This window comes from Symphalangus syndactylus, chromosome 6 (assembly GCF_028878055.3).
Source record: "Symphalangus syndactylus isolate Jambi chromosome 6, NHGRI_mSymSyn1-v2.1_pri, whole genome shotgun sequence".
NCBI lineage: Eukaryota > Metazoa > Chordata > Mammalia > Primates > Hylobatidae > Symphalangus > Symphalangus syndactylus.
In genome coordinates, this window is record NC_072428.2 from 14,195,938 (window position 1) to 14,217,685 (window position 21,748).

Genomic DNA, 21,748 nt, shown 5'->3' on the forward strand with positions numbered 1-21,748 from the left:
AGACTGATTTATTAAGTTTTCCCTAATCATTTCAGTCACCTTTCCAGACATTCACTTCCTCAGCTATGCCACAATTGTCCAAATTCTAATTCCTATGTTAAATTCTGTTCCCATATTACTTATAGCATCTTGGCTGATACACAGACTTTACTGTAATCCTGGTTTCTCTCCCCTGAGCCCATTGTCCTGTTATTTCTCCTCTCTCATTTTCCTTTTTTATCTAAAGGCACCATGTAAATTGTTCCCTTTTTTCTAATGATGAAATAAATTTGTTTCTGGATGACAGCTTTAGTTTTTTACTTCAGTATGATGTCAAGGTATTGCCAATAGTTCAATTAATTTCCTTCTTTAGAGGAATGTGAGCATTTACCTGTGCTTTCGTGTATTTGGAAGCAATCCAGGTACTACAATATTTGAGAGGAGGCCAGGCGCAGTGGCTCATGCCTGTAATCCCAGCACTTTGGGAGGCTGAGGCGGGCAGATCGCAAGGTCAGGAGATTAAGACCATCTTGGCCAACATGGGGAAACCCCGTCCCTAGTAAAAATACAAAAAATTAGCCGGGCATGGTGGCGAACGCCTGTAGTCCCAGCTACTCGGGAGGCAGAGGCAGGAGAATGGCATGAATCCGGGAGGCGGAGCTTGCAGTGAGCTGAGATCGTGCCACTGCACTCCAGCCTGGGTGACAGAGCGAGACTCCATCTCAAAAAAAAAAAAAAAAAAAAAGAAATATTTGAGAGGAAAGGTGGGTTCTCTGTAGATGTGATTAAGTGAAGGATCTTGAGATGGGAAGATCATCCTGGATGATTTAGGTGGGTCCTAAATGGCATCACATGCGTCTTTATAAGACAGAAGTAGACCAAGATTAGACCACCACACAGAGGAGAAGGAGGCAGCATGATGATGGAAATAGAGTTTGGAAGCATGCAGGCACAAGTCAGGGAATGTGGACAGCCACTGAAATCTGAGGGAGGCAAGGAGACGGGTTTCCTCTGGGGCCTCCAGAAGGAGTGTGGCTCTGCTGACATCACACCCTGATTTCAGCTCATTGAAACAGATTTCCAAATTCTGGCCTCCAGAACTGTGAGAGAATAAATTTATGCTGTTTTAAGCCACCAGGTTTATGCTAATTTGTTACAATGGCCATCAAAAACTTAACACACCACTCTAGTATTGTCTTCTGTGAGTCCATTCCTTCGAGTCATAGAGCCCATACTGCTTGCCCTTGCCTCTGTGCCCTCACATATTAGGTTCTCCTTGGAAGACTACCTCCTCCAAAGGTGTCCATTTATGCAACTTCAATTTTCCCTTAAAAATTTAACTCAGACTTTACTGTCTTGGTGAATTCTTTACTGAATCTTGATTTGGCCTAGTGACTCCTCTTTTGCCTTCCAAGGCCACATTTATTTCTCTGCTAGAACACTTGTCATACTATACTTTAATTATGCTACAGTTAACATCTCTAGTAGAGATGTTAGTTAGTTAGTAGATGCCTCTAGTAGAAAGCCTCTTGAAGGTAGCAATTATGTTCTCTACTGTTCTAATTTCTAGCATTAGGACAGCATATATTAAAAACACAGTAAATGTTTGGTGAATGAAAGAATATAAGAATAAATTAGACTGGATGAAGGAAGTGAAGGAAATAACTCATATTAATATGTTTGATACTTATAGTTTACTTCAGAAAAATGATTTGTTAGGTATATACTGTGAAGTTGAGAGATTTTCTTGAAATTGTAATTATCCCTGCTAACCAAGTCTTTTATTCACATGGATTAGGAAAGATGACTCAAGAATGAATTTGCTCCAAGGATTGACTCATTCTTCAACGTATTATTTCATTTACAAAATACAATGTGTATCTAATTTATCAAAGCCACTATTAGCAAAAGAGAAATGAGTAAAGCGAATTCTTACCATCAAGGAGTTTATAGAGTGAGGTAATACAGTCTATTCCTAAGTAATTATAATCAAATGCTATATACTACAAGTGATGTAGTGATTCATCAAAAAGAAAAGGAATTCCCAGGAGTAACAGATGAGGAAAGATTTTTGTAATGGAGGTAGTTTTATAGCTCAGGTTTGAAAAAGGGACAAACAGAAAGATGGAAACCAACTAGTGGGCAGAATACATGTGGAATGGCCTGAAAATTAAAAAAATATATATATCAGACGTTTTCTGGAAATGGCAATTTCCTGAATTATGAAGTTCACAGTAGAATTATGGTTGAGGGCAATATTAAAAAGATAGGCTGTATGTAAATTATAGAAGAGAATGAATGCTAAGTCAAGGAATTTGGATCCTACTCTGTAGGATTATGGGACTCATAAAAAGACATTGATGAAATGAATATTACCAGAATCATGTTTTCATGATTCTAATCTACTGAAAGGGGAAATATATACATTAGAGTTGCAAAGATGGAAGCAAGGAAGTCTCTAAAGAGATCTTAAATAAAGATACAAATCTAGTGAAAGAATAAGTGAACAGAGAGAACAAGGGACAAAGGAAAGGGATGGAGAGAAGGGATAAGACTTCATGCTTTGACACTGTGCATGAGCAAGATTTGGGGGCAAAGATTACCCTGGCATTTTGATTGAATAAAATTGGTGATTATTGAAATCATAAGGAGAAATAAGAAAACAAAATATAAACATTAGGATAAAAAATATGATTGTATACATGATTGATAAAATATCTATTAAACGTAATAAAATTCAATGCAGTACATTGAGAGAGATGACCATTAGATCTGCAGTTTGGAATCATGATCAGTCTTCTTATACTGCCTTCCAGAGAACTCCTAATTGAACTCTATATTGGAAGCAGAAGAACTGTGTCACAGTACTCACCCACCTTGACCAGGAAGCCCAAAAGCCTGTGTCAGGTTCTAGGCTATACTGTGAAGACTAGGACACATGTGGTTTTTTTTTTTTTTTTTTTTTTTTTTGGAGATGGAGTCTCATTCTGTTGCCCAGGCTGGAGTGCAGTGGCACAATCTCAGCTCACTGCAACCTCCGCCTCCTGAGTTCAAACAATTCTCCTGCCTCAGCCTCCCAAGTAGCTGGGACTACAGGTGCACGCCGCCCTACCTGGCTAATTTCTTTTGTATTATAGTAGAGACAAGGCTTCACCATGTTGCACAGGCTGGTCTCGAACTCCTGAGCTCAGGCAATCTGCCTGCCTCGGCCTCCCAATTGCTAGGATTATAGACGTGAGCCACTGCGCCCGGCTGAGTAAGGTTTAGGAAACATTGGTTGCCCCATTCTACCAAAGACTATAGTGGCTCTTCAACTGGACATAATATAACTTTAAAATTCAGGTTGGATCCTTTATATACTCAGAACATCCTCACCATCCAAACACTCACTTTGGGTTTGCCCTCGAAACCCTCTATTGACACACTCTGGTCCCCTTTGGTTCATGAAATTTTGGCTCTTCTCTTGTCATTAGGAGGAACAATTCCCCAGCTCTTCTTCCTGTCTCTCACCTGCTTTAACTTCCCTACGTATTATTTGACTTATGACACATTATTATTTGGCTCCTCTTGTCCTGCTGTACCAGCATTGAGTCTTGATCCCATTGTGTTGTTTTCTTGCTTTCATCTCTAACTAAAGCCTTTTAAGAAAACTATTCAAATATATTTAATATCCAGCTCCCAACTACACCATAACAATCAGCAGAGAAGCAAAGGCTAAGAACACAAGGTGACTAAATTGCTTAGGAAGGGAGAGTCGATATGTTTTATTTTTCATGCTAGCTCTGGAAAATGGAAGTGGCATTTGGAACACTGGGTTAAGAAGTATTTCTGTACTCATTGGAAAGAAGTACCATAATTGACAGAGTGTGTTCCTCGTGTATAGGAAGACAGAGAGATGACACTTATGCAGGTACATGCCATTCTTGTCCAAGAGGGCTGAAGGTAGATGTCTGAAAACAAACCGTGGAGGGTTCTTTTTTAAAGAGGTGTGATGATTAAATTTTGCATCAACTTAATGAGGCTATGGTTCCAGTTGTTTCACTAGTCTGGATGTTGCTGTGAAGGTATTTTGTAGAGGTCATTAACATCTACAATCAGTTGACTTTAAGTAGAGGAGTTTAACCTTGATAATGTGAATAGGCCTTCTCCTATCAGTTGAAGTTCCTAAGAGCAAACAGGGAGGTTTTCTGGAGAAGAAATTCTATACCAGGACAACATACAAATCCTGCCTGAGTTTCCAGCCTGCCAGGCTGCTACCGGTTTAGGCTTGCCAGTTCCCACAATTACATGAAAAAAATTCCTTAAAGATATATACAACATGTGTTTGTGTGTGTGTCACACTCTTCCATCTTGATTTTTTAAAATATTATTATTATTATTATTTTGAGACTGGGTCTCACTCTGTCACCCAGGCTGGAGTGCAGTGGTGCAATTTTGGCTCACTGCAACCTCTGCCTCCCAGGCTCAAGTGATCCTCCCGCCTCAGCCTCCCAAGTAGCTGGGACTATAGGCACTCACTGCCATGCCTAGCTATGTTTTTGTATTTTTCGTACAGGCAGGGTTTTGCCATGTTGCCCAGGCTGGTCTCGAACTCCTGAGCTCAGGTGATCCACCCACCTTGGCCTTCCAAATTGCTGGGATTACAGGCATGAGCCACCGTACCTGACCAGTTTTCCATCTTTAAAGAGGAAATCAGTTTAACATCAGTTTAAAGCAGGCAAGAGTTTTACTCCAGTTATCCCTTTAATGAAAAAAATAGTCATACCTGTTACAAGTTTGTTTAATACCTGAAGATTTTTAGTTTCTGTCCAAAAAGGGGCTACATTAGGGATCAAAGATACCCTTCATATTCCTAGAAGCTAAGGTGGTGCCATGTTATAGGAAATAGAATTTATTGATCCAGAGCAGACCTTGTTTCTGCAAGTACTTCCTCTTGCCCTTGCCTACACATGCCACACAGGTAACATTAGTGATAAAGTTCAGAGACATTGATCAGATGAAATATGACAGATGGCTGACTTCCTTCCCTTCACATAAGCCATTCCCAAACACTTAAATGCCACTTGGCTTTTCTAGCGAAGTTTATTTTTTGTTACTCTATCATATTCTTTCCATGTGACCTACAACAGCTGTTCTTTCATCTATTACACCATTTCTTTCCTGAAAAATTAAAAACAATTCTAATTAAATGCTATAATGAAACTATCAATCTATGTTACTTAGGCAGAACTTTAATGTAATTAGTTATTGATGCCACAAAGCAGGGTTTGGTTAGGATGAGAGTAGGATGGGTAGCTGGCTCTGGGATTCTTCTAAGACACATGACCATGGTTGGAGATACGTAAGTGATTTATTTGGTTGTTTCCCCAAAGGACATTTATGTTAATATGGCCCGTGGGAGATGAATAGTAATATTGTTTTGAAATATAACACGAAGGCCGGGGGCGGTGGCTCACGCTTGTAATCCCAGCACTTTGGGAGGCCGAGGCGGGCGGATCACGAGGTCAGGAGATCGAGACCACAGTGAAACCCCGTCTCTACTAAAAAATACAAAAAATTAGCCGGGCGTGGTGGCGGGCGCCTGTAGTCCCAGCTACTCGGAGAGGCTGAGGCAGGAGAATGGCGTGAACCCGGGAGGCGGAGCTTGCAGTGAGCCGAGATCGCGCCACTGCACTCAAGCCTGGGTGACAGAGCGAGACGCCGTCTCAAAAAAAAAAAAAAAAAAAAAGAAATATAACACGAAGTTTTATGATACTACCAGTGTGGCCCACAGGAACAAAATAGGTTATTTTCCTTGGATAGCCTTAGTAATAAATAAGTACTATGGAAAGAGCAATTAATTTGAGAAATAAGTAGAAATTATAGCAGTATAATGAAGACTTTTCTAGTTTGGATACCATTTTTAATCCAAGGAAACTGTGATAGTGAGAGCTTAAAAACTGAGACTATCTCCTATTATTAATTTCATGCATTTCCTCTTTGCTACTGTTTGTACATAGAAAGCATTCAATAATTGCTCACAGAATGAATGCCTTAGTGTTTAGGGTGATTGTATTAGGCAGGCCAGTTGCATTTTCCACTGTACTGTATTAAATTGAAATACCACTAATAAAAAATACGCCTATAAACACAACCTCCTTTCAACAACTCAAAAATATATGCACCAAATGCATACACAAAGAAAGAAGTGAAAATCTATTCGCTTACTAAGATTAGGTTACCCTGTCCCCTAGAATGTGAAACATGTCTAGTGTTTAAAATTTAGCATGTTGAAATGAACAAGATTAGTTTATTTTGCATAGAAATGTGATATTTGATGATTATTTGTTTAATAACTATACAAGTGTTTTGCATTGCAAATAACATTTAGTTTAACCATTAAATAATTTATAAAAGGTCACTTGTAACTTATGGCTCTCCAGGAGGGTATGAAAACCAGGCTCTTGAGCCACTAATTTAGGGACAATTCTTAGTTAACCCAAAGGGCCTTTGTAGGGGAAATGGTACCCTGTTACTGTTTGGCTTCCATGATACTCAGTTCTGGATGTCAGAAGCTCTGTCACTGCTACCTGCATGAAACATGGTGCCACCCCCATCACAGCTGCCAGAATATCAATTGTCACATGCTCAGAAGTGTGTGTCTATAAACTTCAGAACCCAAATCTGCTCAGGTACATGTGAGTGGCAGAGTCTAGATCACATATGTGTACCCTAATAGCAGGGGTGTCTGGTGATACAAGTTCTCTGGCCCTAGCTTGGAATGGAAGACTCCCTGAAAGTAAACAATGACCAATATGTAAGAGATGTTCAGAGCATGTTGGTGCGTGTTTACTACACAGAGGCAGTCCAGGTGGATGGTTTGTACACAATATTAGAAGCTTATGGGCACTTCATATGCTTGAACCATTTTCAAATAAAAGGAAAACTCACCAATCTATAAGTTACAACTTTGTCAAGTTATTCATAACCCTCCCAGACTAGTACAAGTTTGCATTTATATGGTAATGAATGTGGAACAAAATGATCTAATCGATAAGAAAGTTTTGGTATTGCATGATGCAGAAGACATACAAAGACATTGTCTCACTTTAGTGACACTTTCTTCGTGAAGGAATTTATAAACTGTAATAGAAATTAGCACTGGATATATTATATTGGTTTGTAAAGAATTAATTTATAAAGGAGTTTGAAAAAAAAAACCAGCGAAATGCATGACTTAGCAAGATACCCAAGGCAAGGCCAAAATGACCAGTTATCAGTATTGAATCTATTTCATAGAGGAAAAACTTTAACTTTTAATAGTGAGGTCTGTTGAAGAAAATAAAGATTTATCCCTAAGGATGTTTTAGGGTATACCAGAAAGTCAAGGAAAACTATGCAGTAGAAAAGAATACCTTTGTCAGCAGTTTCTCTATTTTAAAGAGATTTAAAGTTTAGTTTTATAGGATTGCTTAGAGGCAAAGAGATCAGCCAAATCAGACTGTTTTATTCTAATTTATGCGAATTTCTTCTACCTAGCCACAACTTTATGCTAATTTTCTTCTACATAACCTCATAGACATTTTTTCTTATTTCCTGGGAAAGTTTTGAAATACTAAATCATGTGTTTCTTCACCCCTCCTGATAATTCCATCCTCCTGAACTTTCTTATTCAAACAGCTAGGACATCCTGGGCTTCTGCCTCAGGAAAGGGAAGTGGCCAGCTGGAAAGAAAAAAAAATAGCCTGCCAATCTCTTCCTGGCTTTCATTTAAAGCCTAAATAGCTTAAGGTAATTGAGAGAGCTCCAAGCACAGACAAAAATGTTTGGAGTAATATGAAATAGAGAAAAACTGCTTCACCTCCCCTGCTGACCCAGCACATTTTGCAACCCCATCCCTTCTATGACCATGACCATCTTTTCTAGAATAGATTCACCTAAGCTGAACTCTAGGAAGCAACAATATTTCCAGAAAATGCTGCCTGCTTAGTCCAACCCAGTGAGGTTCTTCTGGAGCCTCAGAGAATGCCCCAGAGTGACCCAGAAGCTGAAATGTTTCTCTAACACCAAACGTTACCCCAAAGCAGCAAAGACTGTTTACCTGTAGGGTTCATGTAAATGCGAATGAGGCATTTCTCTGGAGCTACCTATGTGGACCTAATGACCAAAGTCAAAACAGAATGAAGGACGTAGCATTTGATACCTATATGGAGAAATGACACGATGGAACAGAATCCCCACTTTGACTGATGTAGCCTACACAAAACTTATCAGAACATGGAAACTTCCTCAGGGAGGAGAGTGGAAAAACATCAAATTGGCTGAGATTTCAAGACATTATCCAGGTCTTGAAAGATAATTATGCTTCTATGGAAAAAAAATAAAATGGTTCTTTGTATGTCTGAACTGCAGACTATGATGCTACCTGCACGGTGAAATTAGAGAAAATGCTTTTACGTTGTTTTTGATTAGAATAAATTTAAATATGGTTATTTTGCTGAACACAAATGTATTTATTTTCCATTTATAAAGTTAAGGATTCTATTTAAATAATAACAGTAAATATATTTTCTTTATTCTCTATACTGGTGCAGTATGTGATTTAGTAATATTTATTCACATGAGTGGGAACAAATTCAAAGGAAAGTTTTTTATTTGTTTTTTGTTTTTTTTCTTTTTTTTTTGAGACAGAGTTTCACTCTTGTCACCCAGGCTGGAGTGCAGTGGTGCCATCTCAGCTCACTGCAAGCTCCGCCTCCCAGGTTCAAACAATTCTCCTGCCTCAGCCTCACGAGTAGCTGGGATTACAGGCACCTGCCACCACGCCCGGCTAATTTTTTGTGTGTTTAGTAGAGATGGGGTTTCACCATGTTGGGCAGGCTGGTCTCGAACTCCCGACCTCCGGTGATCTGCCTGCCTCAGCCCCTGAAAGTGCTAGGATTACAGGCGTGAGCCATCGCACCCGGCCAGGAAAGTGTTCTTTCTGACAGTAGTAACTCCTTATCAGCTAATGTTTTAGGATCTCTTTTTGTCTCTTGCCATTATTGGCCTCTTGTTTTCTACTGTATTTTAATAATTTCATTGGACCTGGGTTTAATAATGTCTTTTTGAATGTGAACAAGGGGAAATAAATAAATACAACCACATTTTCGAGTAGAAAAGTGTGGACATTGAAGGTATCAATGCATTAAAACTATTTATGTATTTGAGAGCTAGGTTTAAATGAAACCCATGAGAAAGATATAACTTGGTATTCTTATCTCACTTATTTTTTACTGTTCTTAATCCAGGTATTTTTATACAGGCTTAAAGGAAATATTTCTTTTGCCAGCTGGTGTCTTTCATCTCGGCTCAGAAGTCTTTCCAGGACTCACACATAATTCTGTCTCTTGTTCTTTGGTAATTTAGAGTTTTACATAATCTCTCTCTCTCTCTCTTTCTCTCAGTTTATTTCTTCTCTACATTTATTCTACCACAAAAAACAAACACACAAACACGAGGAAAACCCTCCGATTTTCTTCTTATAACTTGCTAGGGTAAAAGCTACATTTAATTTGAAAATCCTTTACTCTTATCATACTACCTTTCTCTCACATCTTTTTTTCATTATACTTTAAGTTTTAGGATACATGTGCATAACGTGCAGATTTGTTACATATGTATACATGTGCCATGTTGGTGTGTTGTACCCATTAACTCGTCATTTAACATTAAGTATATCTCCTAACGCTATCCCTCCCCCCTCCCCCCACCCCACAACAGGCCCCAGTGTGTGATGTTCCCCTTCCTGTGTCCATGATTGAGCAAGAAGAAGAACAGGGAAATAAGAAAATTCCATATCACTGACTGCATAAAATACTGAGATCAAAAAAAGGAGCAAGTTTTCCTCTCCATAGAACTCTTGCTATAATTTCTTTTCTATTCTTGATCTTATAATAGCTTTTATAGATATTCAATCAATGAATGAGTTTATATGTACAAATGAATAATTGGGTTTACATGAAGAATAAATTTCTTCACTGAAGTTTGAGCTATAATACAATAATTTTCAACTCTCAGAACTTTCTTTTAACCCAATCTCCTTTAAGTAAAAAAGCTTTCTGTCTCCATCCAGGTTTGCCCTGCTTTTAAAAAACATGCTTCAACGTTTATTTGCAGAAGTTCCATATCTACAAGCCACTGTGCTATGCTATGCCTGAGAGATGAGGATAAACCAAATTCTTGTAGAAAAGATAAGACTTATAGATATATAACGATAATAAAAGTAGAAAGTAATAAATACCACAAGAAAGGTGCAGATAAATTGCTATGAGTGTGAAAGGCTGGGGAGATTACAGAACACAACAAACTTTTAAAATAGATATAAAGTGTTCCCTTCAAAATGTAAATACTGTAAAGCAGTGTGTGTATTTGTTTTGTGTGTCTCTTGAATATATCTGAATACATTATTCTTCTCTTTGCTCTAGTTTCCGAAAATGGTTTACTGATGACCTTATGTGATACAGAGTTTGTCTTTTCATTTGGGAAAGCCTTGATGACAATGATGCCCAGCGATTATTGTTGTGCTCTGTGTGGAAGGTACCATTTTAATGGACCTGTGAAGTCTGAAGCTTGCCAAGACATAGAATGCAGTAACAAAAGGGATTGTTTTATGTGTAAGGTATTCATTAAGCTTGATGAGAACAGGTGGAGAAATAAGTTTTTTGTATATTGAACCACACAAATCTCTCTTCTAAATGCAACTATCTTATGAGAGAACTCTTATAATCTGGTTTTAAGATTTTCTTTTCTGATTGATCTTCATCAAAATTTTATAGTTTCTATTTGCTTGTTGAGCTTGAGGAACTAGAACAACGGGTGGCATTTAAAGACCCTGAATGCAGAGAGTATTTGAAACATACAAAAAGAAAAGCCTTTCCCACAGGAAACAGATGGGATCATTTGTTCTAATGGGCCATGTGTTCTTGGCTGGCCTAAGTCCGAGTACTCTGACTCCCTGTGCCCATTTGATTTATACCAAAAAGGAATTTCTTTTCAAGCAGAAGCGCTTTGGCACCAATACTTAAGTTTGGCTTCTGTAATTTGTACTTGTTATTTTAAAATTATTTCTATTGTACATAAGCAAAACTTTGCTTAAACCAGATAAATTAATAACAGGAATTTATTGCCTATGTAATTAAAGAGGTCAGAGTGAAACTTACTCAGATGCAGATGCAGGGACTCAAAAATTACCATCAGTTATTGGAATTTTGATCGTCTCTCAGTAAACTTTGCCTCTGTACTGCTTTCACCTGCAGGCGTCATGTGGTGGTCTCACGCCTGACACAGAAGAGGGAGCTCCTGCCGTGTCCTGAGACGCACTTATTGGACCAAAGTGGGTCATATGTGCAGAATTCATGAACAAATCAGTGTGGCAAGGAAATGCCTTTTGCTGATTGGCTCAGACTGGTACATTCCTCATCTAGGAACAGGAGTAGTGCCTCACCCATAAGTTCACTGAGAATGAGAAAAGGGTAGGGCGTGATCAGAGAAAAGCAAGTGGCCATTTGCAGTATTTTGGAGGCCTTGCTACCTTTTAGTCTAGAACAGGTGCTTGCCAGATGGCAGGCGGCCCAAGGACCTATCTACATACACAGAGTTATTAAGAGCCACAAAAAGCTCAAGCCAAACTTGAGTTACAGGGGTAACTAAAAATAGAAAATGTGGGTGTGTGTGTGTGTGTGTGTGTTATGTCTACACAGAGTGGGAGGAGATACATATGCATACATATTTGATAGGAAAATCCTGAAAGGAGATACATATGTATTTAAAGGGATATCTATCTATCTATCTGTCTGTCTATCTATAAATTATAGCAAGTTAGTTCTATTGAGAGGAAAACTTTCTCCTATTTTTTAGACGTTAGTATTTTATGTGGTCAGTGATATCACTGAATTTTGTTATTTTTCTGTTACTTGCTCAATTAAGATACAAGAGAAAGGTAGTACGATAAAAGTAAAGGATTTTCAAATTAAATATAGCTTTTACCCTAGCAAGTTATAAGAAAGAAATCAGAGGGTTTTCCATCTGTTTGTGCGTTTGTTTTTGTGGTAGAATAAATAAATAAATTTAAAGGGATATATAGATATCCCTTTAAATACATATATGTATCTCCTTTCAGAATTTTTCTCTCAAACATGTATGCATATGTCTCTCCTCTCACTCTGTATACACATACATACACAAACAAACATATCCACATTCAGAAATAAATATATCTATATAAAGAGAGAAGTATATCTATATGTAGATAAAGATATATCTATATAGAGATAGAAATATGTATTTCTTCTACAAAAGATTTGAATAATAGTTCAGTAACACTAAAAATGTTTTTACATACATGTATAAAAAATATTATTTATGTATATTTCCAAAAATATTTAATATTAAGACATTTTAATTTTTTTGCTTATCTCAACTTTCTTACATATATACAATCATCTATAGTAAATAAAATAGTGATTTTATAACTATGTAATTGAAATAAACAAAATCACAATGTCACTAAACTATTATTTGAAGTAAATCTTTGTTTTTCCCAAATTTATTTGCATATAGAAAAACCAGCATAAACCTGATAATTAATGTAATTCATACTTAGGAGACGCTGAGAAGATGTGCCATACTGAGCTGTAGTCTTCTCTGAGGTCCCTACTTGCCACCCTACTAGGCAGAAGAAAAACAACCTCCCTTTTTTTCCTCTATGAATTATTTGTAGTAACTAAGAGTATATTTGGGGCTGTGCTATGTATCTACTTTTTCCCTCCTTTAACAAATGTCAGTAACAACAACAAAAGTAATATGAATGACAATAAGAATAATAACATAGCAGCTGCTATTTATCAAGTAGTCACTATGTTTCAGGTACAGAACTAAGTACTTTGTAGACATTATCTAATTTGATCTATACAACAACTCTGACATTCATTTATTAAGAGATATTTATTGAGCACATACTATCTTCTAAGAAGTGGCATGAAAGGTGGATATTTTATTACAGGGGCGAATTGTCCAAAAAGAAAAGTCACTAAGGGTAAAGGGATGGAGAGTGGCCAATTCCAAGAATGAGATGGATTCCTTGAAAGCAAACACCTGACTCCAGGTAGCTCCTTTGTGGTAGGAAGCAGGAATTGGGATGGAGGAGTGGGGTGTGCATACCTGTGGACTGAAAACTCAGTACCATGCTGGAGCTTTGTTTACAGAGGAAATGAAGGGAAATTGGGATTTGCTTTTAAGATTAATGCCATGCTTTCTGCTAGTAAATGTGTTCCCCAAAATTCATGTGTTGGAAACTTAATCCCCCATGCAACGATGTTGGGAGGTGGGGGTTGTGGGGAGGTGTTTGTGGTCGTGAGGGCTCTGTCCTCGTGAATGGATTAATGCTTCTATAAAAAGGGCCTGTTGAAGTGGGTTCACTATCTCCCGCCCTTCTGCCTTCTGCCATGTGGGAATGTAACAAGAAGATCCTCATCAGATATTCTTGTTATCTGATGGTAACAAGTAGCAAGAGCCGTGATCTCAGGTTTCCCAGCCACCAATACTGTGAAAATAAGTTTCTGTTATTTATAAATTACCCAGTCTCAGATATTTTGTGACAGCAACACAAAATGGACTAAGAGATGCTCTTTTAGCTAGAGCCCTCATCTGAGTTCTGTGTTCACTTCTGACATTAACTTAAAGAAGGATGACCAAGAAATTTTTTTTCTCTTGTAACTTTGGTTTCTCTCCCTATGTCTTGCATAGTATGGTACTTGTTATTAATATTCAAGAGTGAGGGCACTGGTGTTTGAGAGATCTAAGTTCAAAACTCAGATCTGCCACTCACTAGCCAAGTGATCTTGGTGAAATAACCCAATCTTTTCAAGGCTTAGTTTCTTCATCTGTAAATTGGCTTAGTGTAGTTCTTTATAGCATTTATAAAATGCCTACAGCAGAGTACTGTAGAGAAGCAATGACTTTTAGTGGTGAATAGCACAGAACGGAGTCAGAATGTTGAGTTCAAAACCTGGGTCTACCTCTTACTAGCTGAACTTGGAAACTCTACTTAATTTTTCACTGCCTCAGTTTCCTTATCTGTAAAATGAGGATTGTAACAGGAACAGTTCCTATATTATAGTATTATTGTGAGGATTACATGTGTTAATTTTCGTAAAGTGCTTAGAACAGGGCTGGACTTATAGTAAGCCCTATATCCATGTTTGTTTTTAATATATTAATACTTTCTTTTAGACTAGTTGGGAGAATAAAAATAGTGTCTGTTTATTAAGAAGCACTTAGCATAATGCTTCTACATACTAAATGATCTGTTAACTTATACTGAGGTTAAGAAACCATAATATTAAACAGATTGATGCAAACATTGCAGGCTAGCAAGCACACTCCAGGATTCACCCTCATTTTTGTTCTTAAATTAGGGATTCAACAGTTATCCTAGGCGAAATCATTTCAGTGATGAGGTATCTACATAAAGACTTCCTTTTGTAACTTCTCTAAGTGTGTTAGTTTATTTCAAGGAGTCTCTTATACTCCTGTGAATAATTTGTTTCAGCCATCTTGCCACCCTTTTTTAGTATCTATTGCTGGTTCTTCCTCTTCATCTTCTGCATTTTTTCTCTCTGCCCTAGGCGTCAACTCTAAATGTTGGGGAGCCTTGATATTCTATCCTGTGTCCCTTTACCTTCTCTTTCAGTTGAGTCTTCATAGATGAATTAATCCAGACTACTACTAACTAAGCTAATATTCCCAAACTCTGTCTCTAATTCTGACCTCCCAGAATTTCAAATGCCTACATGATATCTTTATATGAATATCTACTGGATATCTCAAATTTAACATGTCGTGCTCAAAACTGAACTCTTAGTTCTGAGCCCTCTCTCTTTGACTTCATTTTTTTAAGCATTATTTTATTTTAAGTTCAGGGTACATGTGCAGGATATGCAGGTTTGCTGCATAGGTAAATGTATGCCATGGTGGTTTGCTATACCTAATGACCCATCACCTAAGAATTAAGCCAAGAATACATTAGCTATTTTTCCTGATGCTCTCCCTCCCCATAACCCCCAACAGACCCCACTGTGTATTGTTTCCCTCCCTATGTCCATGTGATCTCATTGTTCAGTTCCCACCTGTGAGTGAGAACATGCAGCGTTTGATTTTCTGATCCTGCATTAGTTTGCTGAGGATAATGGATTCTAGCCCCATCCATTTTCCTGCAAAGGATATGATCTCATTCCCTTATATGGCTGCATAGTATGCCATAATATATATGTACTACATTTTCTTTATCCAGTCTATCATTGATGGGCATTTGAGTTGATTCCGTGTCTTTGCTATTGTGAACCGTGCTGCAGCGAAAATATGCGTACATGTATCTTTATAATAGAATGATTTATATTCTTTTGAGTATATACCCAGTAATGGGATTGCAGGGTCAAATGGTATTTCTGGTTCTAGGTCTTTGAGGAATCACCACACTGTCTTCCACAATGGTTGATGTAATTTACATTCCAGCCAATAGTGTAAAAGCATTCCTATCTCTCTGCAGCCTCTCCATCATCTGTTTTTTTCTTGACTTTTTAATAATCACCATTCTGACTGTCACGAGATGGTATCTCATGGTGGTTTTGATTTGCATTTCTCTAATAATCAGTGATGTTGAGCTTTCTTCATATGTTTCTTGGCTACATAAATGTCTTCTTTTGAGAAGTGTCTATTCATGTGCTTTACCCACTTTTTAATAGGGTTGTTTGTTTTTTCTTTGTACATTTGTTTAAGTTCCTTGTAGACTCTGGATAGTAGACCTTTGTCAGATTGATAGGTTGCAAAATTTTTCTCCCATTCTGTCAGTTGCCTGTTTGTTCTGATAATAGTTTCTCTTGCTGTATAGAATCTCTTTTGTTTAATTAGATCCCATTTGTCAATTTTTGCTTTGGTTGCAATTGCTTTTGGCATTTTCATCATGAAATCTTTTCCAGTGCCTATGTCCTGAATGGGATTGCCTAGATTTTTTCCTTAGGTTTTTGTACTTTTTGGGTTTTATATTTCAGTTTTTAATCCATCTTGAGTTAATTTTTGTATAAGGTGTAAGGAAGGGTTCCAGTTTCAATTTTCTACATATGGCTAGCCAGTTCTCCCAGCACCACTTATTGTAGGAAATCCTTTCCCCATTGTTTTTTTTTTTTTTTTAGGTTTGTTGAAGATCAGATGGTTGTACATGTATCGTCTTATTTCTGAGTTCTCTAGAAAACCCCATCGTCTCAGCCCCCAAAGTTTCTTAAGTTGATAAGCAGCTTCATCAAAGTCTCAGGATATCAAATCAGTGTGCAAAAGTCACAAACATTCCTATACACCAACACCAGACAAACAGAGAGCCAAAGCATTAATGAACTCCCATTCACAGTTGCTACAAAGAGAATAAAATACATAGGAATACAGCTAATAAGGGAAGCAAAAGACTGCTTCAAGGAGAACTGCAAACCACTGTTCAAGGAAATCAGAGAGGACAAAAACAAATGGAAAAATATTTCATGCTCATGGATAGGAAGAATCAATATCATGAAAATGACCATACTGCCCTAAGTAATTTAGAAATTCAGTGTCATTCCCATAAAACTGCCATTGACATTCTTCACAGAATTAGAAAAAACTATTTTAAAATTCTTATGGAACCAAAAAAAGAGCCTGTGTATCCAAACAATTCTAAACAAAAGGAACAAAGCTGGAGGGAGGCATCATGCTACCTGACTGCAGACTATACTACAAGGCTACAGTAACCAAAACAGCATGGCACTTGTACAAAAACAGGCACATAGATCAACTTCATTTTAATTTTCTGAACTAATCATCCATTCAGGTATTCTAGATCAAATAAAAAACAGAAGTAAACCAAAAAAAGGAGTATAATCTTTGTGATATCTCTCTCTTTTATTATACACAATCCATCAGCAAGTTCTGTCAAAAATTTTTTCACTAATTCACTCAAATAATTCATTTCTCTCCATCCCTCTTAGTACCATCTTTGTCCAAACCACCGTTATTTCCTTTTGAAATACTGCAGCAGTGTCCAACTATCTAGTTTTTTTTTGCTTTTACTCCTATCTTCCTACAATTCACCCTGCACATAATAGACCATATTGTGTTGTGTGTGTGACACCTTCTTGTAGCTGCACATTGCATAATATTAGATCAGAATTCCTTATCCCGGTTTGCCTAATCTGTCTTCTCTTTTCTTCTATAACTTCACTTTAAACTGCTCTCCCTGTCTCATTCTGTTTCATTCACATTAGCCTTCTTTCTGACCCTGGAATAAATTAAGCTTATAGCTTGCTCATAGCTTTCTCACAGCCTTTGTCTTGGATTCAACATATACTTGGAATGCTATTTTCCATAATCTTTGTTATTGACATTCAGATCTCAGTTTAGATACGAGCTCTTCAAAAAGGCCATCCTTATCACCCAACCTAAAGTAGCCACACAGTTGCTTCCTAATATATTATTATTTTGTAATACTTTGCAGAATGCTTTTTTCATTTGCTAATTTGTTTCTTTATTTTTAATCTGATTCACAGAGCTTCTTGGGGCAGGGGTGATGGTGGTGGTGGTTTTGCCCCCATAGGTAACATTTAGCAATGTCTGGAAACATTTTGTTTATCAGAATGGGAGGAGTGCTATACACACTACAATGGTACAGCAACTCCCTACAATGAGGGATTATATACCCCCACATGTCCATAGTGGTAGAGGTTGGGAAACTGGATCAGAATGAAACAGTAGAAGAGCAGATACATTTCCTATCTTATTCATGTTTTATCCCCATGCCTAGAACAGTAGCAGGCACATACAGAACAGTCAATAAACATACTGAAAAAAAAGTGCATAAAATGAGATTTTTAAGACTTCAATAGGATCAAGAATTTTCTTCTAATATATATTTCAGCAATTTTTTATCTCAAAAGCTTGATAAATATAATGACCTTGAAAAAATAAAAATTGATTGTATTTGGCATTGATGGGGTAAAAAAAAAATACAGGACTTGGGAAATAATAGTCATCAGAAACCCTACTCCTACTGCAATTTAGAAATGAGGAATCTCTGTGAACAATATAAACCTAGGTCAAAATGTTCTCCTTTGAAAGAACTTTCCTTTCCTATGAAAGCAGCTTGCATGGAGGTTATGAGTAAGGACTTAAAAACACACCTCCTTGGTTCAATTTCCCCTCTACCATTTCATAGACATATGACCCTATACAACTCCTTAAGCTTCTGCATGCCTCAGTTTCTATTTTGTAAAATGTATATAATAAATGAAAATACCTTCTCCATGGAATTGTTTTTGACATTATATATGAGATAATATCTGTAAAGCACTTATAGAGCTTAGCACTAAATAAACACTATATGTATCAAGTCTCTTCACATGTTAAAAGGAAGTGGCTCTATCTGTTCTTGATATATAGGGAGTCTCCTGGGAATCTTGGCTACTCAGGGGAGAGTTCCCCCATGATGAAAATAAATGTTAGCTATGATAATCATTCATTGTAAAAAATGGTGAGCTAGGATTATAATGACGTTAGTATATATGCTATAAAATCATGATGATAAAGATGGGACACTCAATCTAATAATCTCCCTTCAAATTCCCTTGGACACAGGATTCAGATAAGCAAATGAAATTCCAGCTCTCACATACTCAGCTGCAAGTTGAAAGCCCTGCATACCAGCTGGGTGCAGTGGCTCACACCTGTAATCCTAGCATTTTGGGAGGCCAAGGCAGGTGCATCACTTGATGTCAGGAGTTCGTGACCAGCCTGGCTAACATGGTGAAACCCTGTCTCTACTAAATATACAAAAATTAGCTGAGTGTGGTGATGTGTGCCTGTAGTCCCAGCTACTCCAGAGGCCGAGGCATGAGAATCGCTTGAACCCAGAGGCAGAAGTTGCAGTGAGCAGAGATTGCACCACTGTATTCCAGTCTGGGTGACAGAGGGAGACTCCGTCTCAAAAAAAAAAAAAAAAAAAAAAAAGAAAAAGGGGAAAGGCTTTCATGCCCATCTGCCATCATGGCTACAAAGCTGCTCAGGGTTTCCCACTCCTGCTGTCTCTGGTGTCACCTTCTTTAGTTATAACTCGTTTTCCTGCTCTGCCTCTTGACAGATGGTGAAAATCAATAGAAAATAATAGGTGGGAAATGGTTGTGTTCCTTGGAGGAATTTCTGAGATAAGCGGGAGGCCTTGTAGTTATTACATGACTAATGAATGCTGTTTTCCCTCACTGCACTCAAATGTGGGCAGTATTATTGAATCTGGCCTTGGTCAACTGTGGTATTGATTTCCTTTTGTGATTTCAAATTCTCTTCTCAAGTAACCTTAACTAAAGATTTGAAATAAGAAACCCAACTCAAATTAGACAAAGTGTGCACTGAATTTCAGGCCTAGATTTTAAATGATGGTTTTTGATAAAATCTTAGGTTGGCTTTATTTATTTATTTATTTATTTATTTATATTCCTTATGCATTTTGATTATTCTTTTTACTATAAAGTGTCCTTTATCGATGCTTCATTGATATGTGGCAAATGATCTTTCTTTTTTAACAATTTCATTTAAGATGTAATTCCCATACTACAAAATTCATCCATTTAATGTACACTTAGATGCTTTTGGTATATTTAAAGAGTCATGCAACCATCAGAGCAATATAATTTTAGAAAATTTTAATCACCTTAAAAAGAAATATGCCCATTATCAGTTATTCCTTCTTTTCCCTCCAAGCCTTAGGCAACCACCATACTACATTCTGTCTCCATAGATTTTCTTATTCCGGACACATAATATAAATGGGATTATGGAAGACGTGGTCTTTGTGTCTGGCTTCTTTCACATGGCATATTATGAATCAGTTTTATTAAGATCTCAACTTCTACATTGAGCATGGAGAAACTCTGAAATCATGACTAATTTTTTATTCTGTTTGGCTGAAAGGACATTGAATGATGTTTTGAAGTCAATGTTCTGAGGCTTCATTCTGGTGAATATTAGGAAGGCCCTTACATATGAACTACTACTGTATTTCCCCTGATTTCACCTCAGGTGCTAGTGAAGGTTTGTAGGTTTGTAGGCTATTTTGAAGGGGTTAAATTTGAGTCTCAAGGACACTAGTGAATTGGTAATAGGTTCAGTAGGTATTACAAACATTGGTTTGATCTTTCCTTCTCCCATATAACTGTCCTCTTGTACAGAACTTTGTGGGTGCTGATGAGTCTCCCTGTGACTCTGTGCAGTGAAGACCATCTACCTTGAGAACACTGGAGTCTGTCCAGGGATCCAGGGAGCTTTGCTCCTACAAGGCATGCAAGCCAACTTCAATCTGGCAGGGAGGCACAGGTCCCTAAAATCTGGTTTACTTCTAAGCCATTGGCTTCTGACATTAACCTTCTTACATAGCACTTAGTGTAGACAGTATATCTGATGACCTGTCAACAATCATTCCAGAAAGTCAGAGATTGTTATAAGAATCACTCAGTAAATGCTTGAGAACAAAATACAGCTCATGAAATGCAAGCATCTATGGAGTAAACACTGTGTGTTTGGCCCAAATATGGGGTAGGTAAGCATGATAAAGATAACCATTACAACATTGTATAAAATAAGACCTAAAAATAATAAATATTTACTTCCTGCTAGGCACTATGCCAAGAACTTTAGATACCTTCCCTGTTTGTTTATGTATAGAACTTCAGTGATGGTAGCAATATGTTGCATTAACTGATGCCTTACTCTACCTGGCAGTGTTCTAAACATATTTCATATATTACCTCGTATAATATGTATATAATAAATCCAGGAAGTAGGCATTATTATTAATATCCCCACTTTACTGGTGAGTAAAGTATAATGATTAAGCATACCTGGTGTAGTTATCTCAGTGCTGTCTTCTAAAAATGTCCAGTTTTAGGCCAGGCATGGTGGCTCATTTCTGTAATCCCAGCACTTTGGGAGGCCGAGTTGGGTGGATCACCTGGGGTCGGGAGTTCAAGACCAGCCTGACCAACATGGTAAAATCCCGTCTCTACTACAAATACAAAAATTAGCCAGGTGTGGTGGCGGGCACCTGTAATCCCAGCTACTTGGGAAGCTGAGGCAAGAGAATCACTTGAACCTGGGAGGCACAGGTTGCAGTGAGCCAAGATCATGCCACTGCACTCCAGCCTGGGCAAGAGAGTGAGACGCCATCTCAAAACAAAAACAAAACAAAACAAAACAAAAAGCCTACCAGTTTTCTTTTCTTTCTCACATAGTAGGGTTGTATGCCTTGGCTCACTGGTGTTTGGATGAGCAACACATGGTTAGTGACTGGCCAGAGCATTTAATTGCTGCTGCAAGAGTCAGTAGTGCTCCCATTTTTTTCACAGTGACGTGAAATGTTCTAGAGAGTAGCAGCTACACAAGGCTGGCTTCCGGACTGAGGACAATGTGGAAGCAGAGCTCTTGGTCAATTTGGGTTGAACAGGTAGCATGAGTGGGAAAGAAATCTTTGTTGTTTTAAGTCACTGAGATACCTGTTTGTTACTGCAGCATAAGCATCTCCATCCTGACTTCTATGCACAGCTAGTAAGTGGGAGAGCAGTAATAAAACATGTGCTATCTGATTCTAGAGCCTGGGTCCTTAACTATTATTCCTAATTTCTTCCTATGATGTAGGTACTTTATTTCTTCAAATTTAAAGATAAGTTGATGAAAGTTCTGAGAG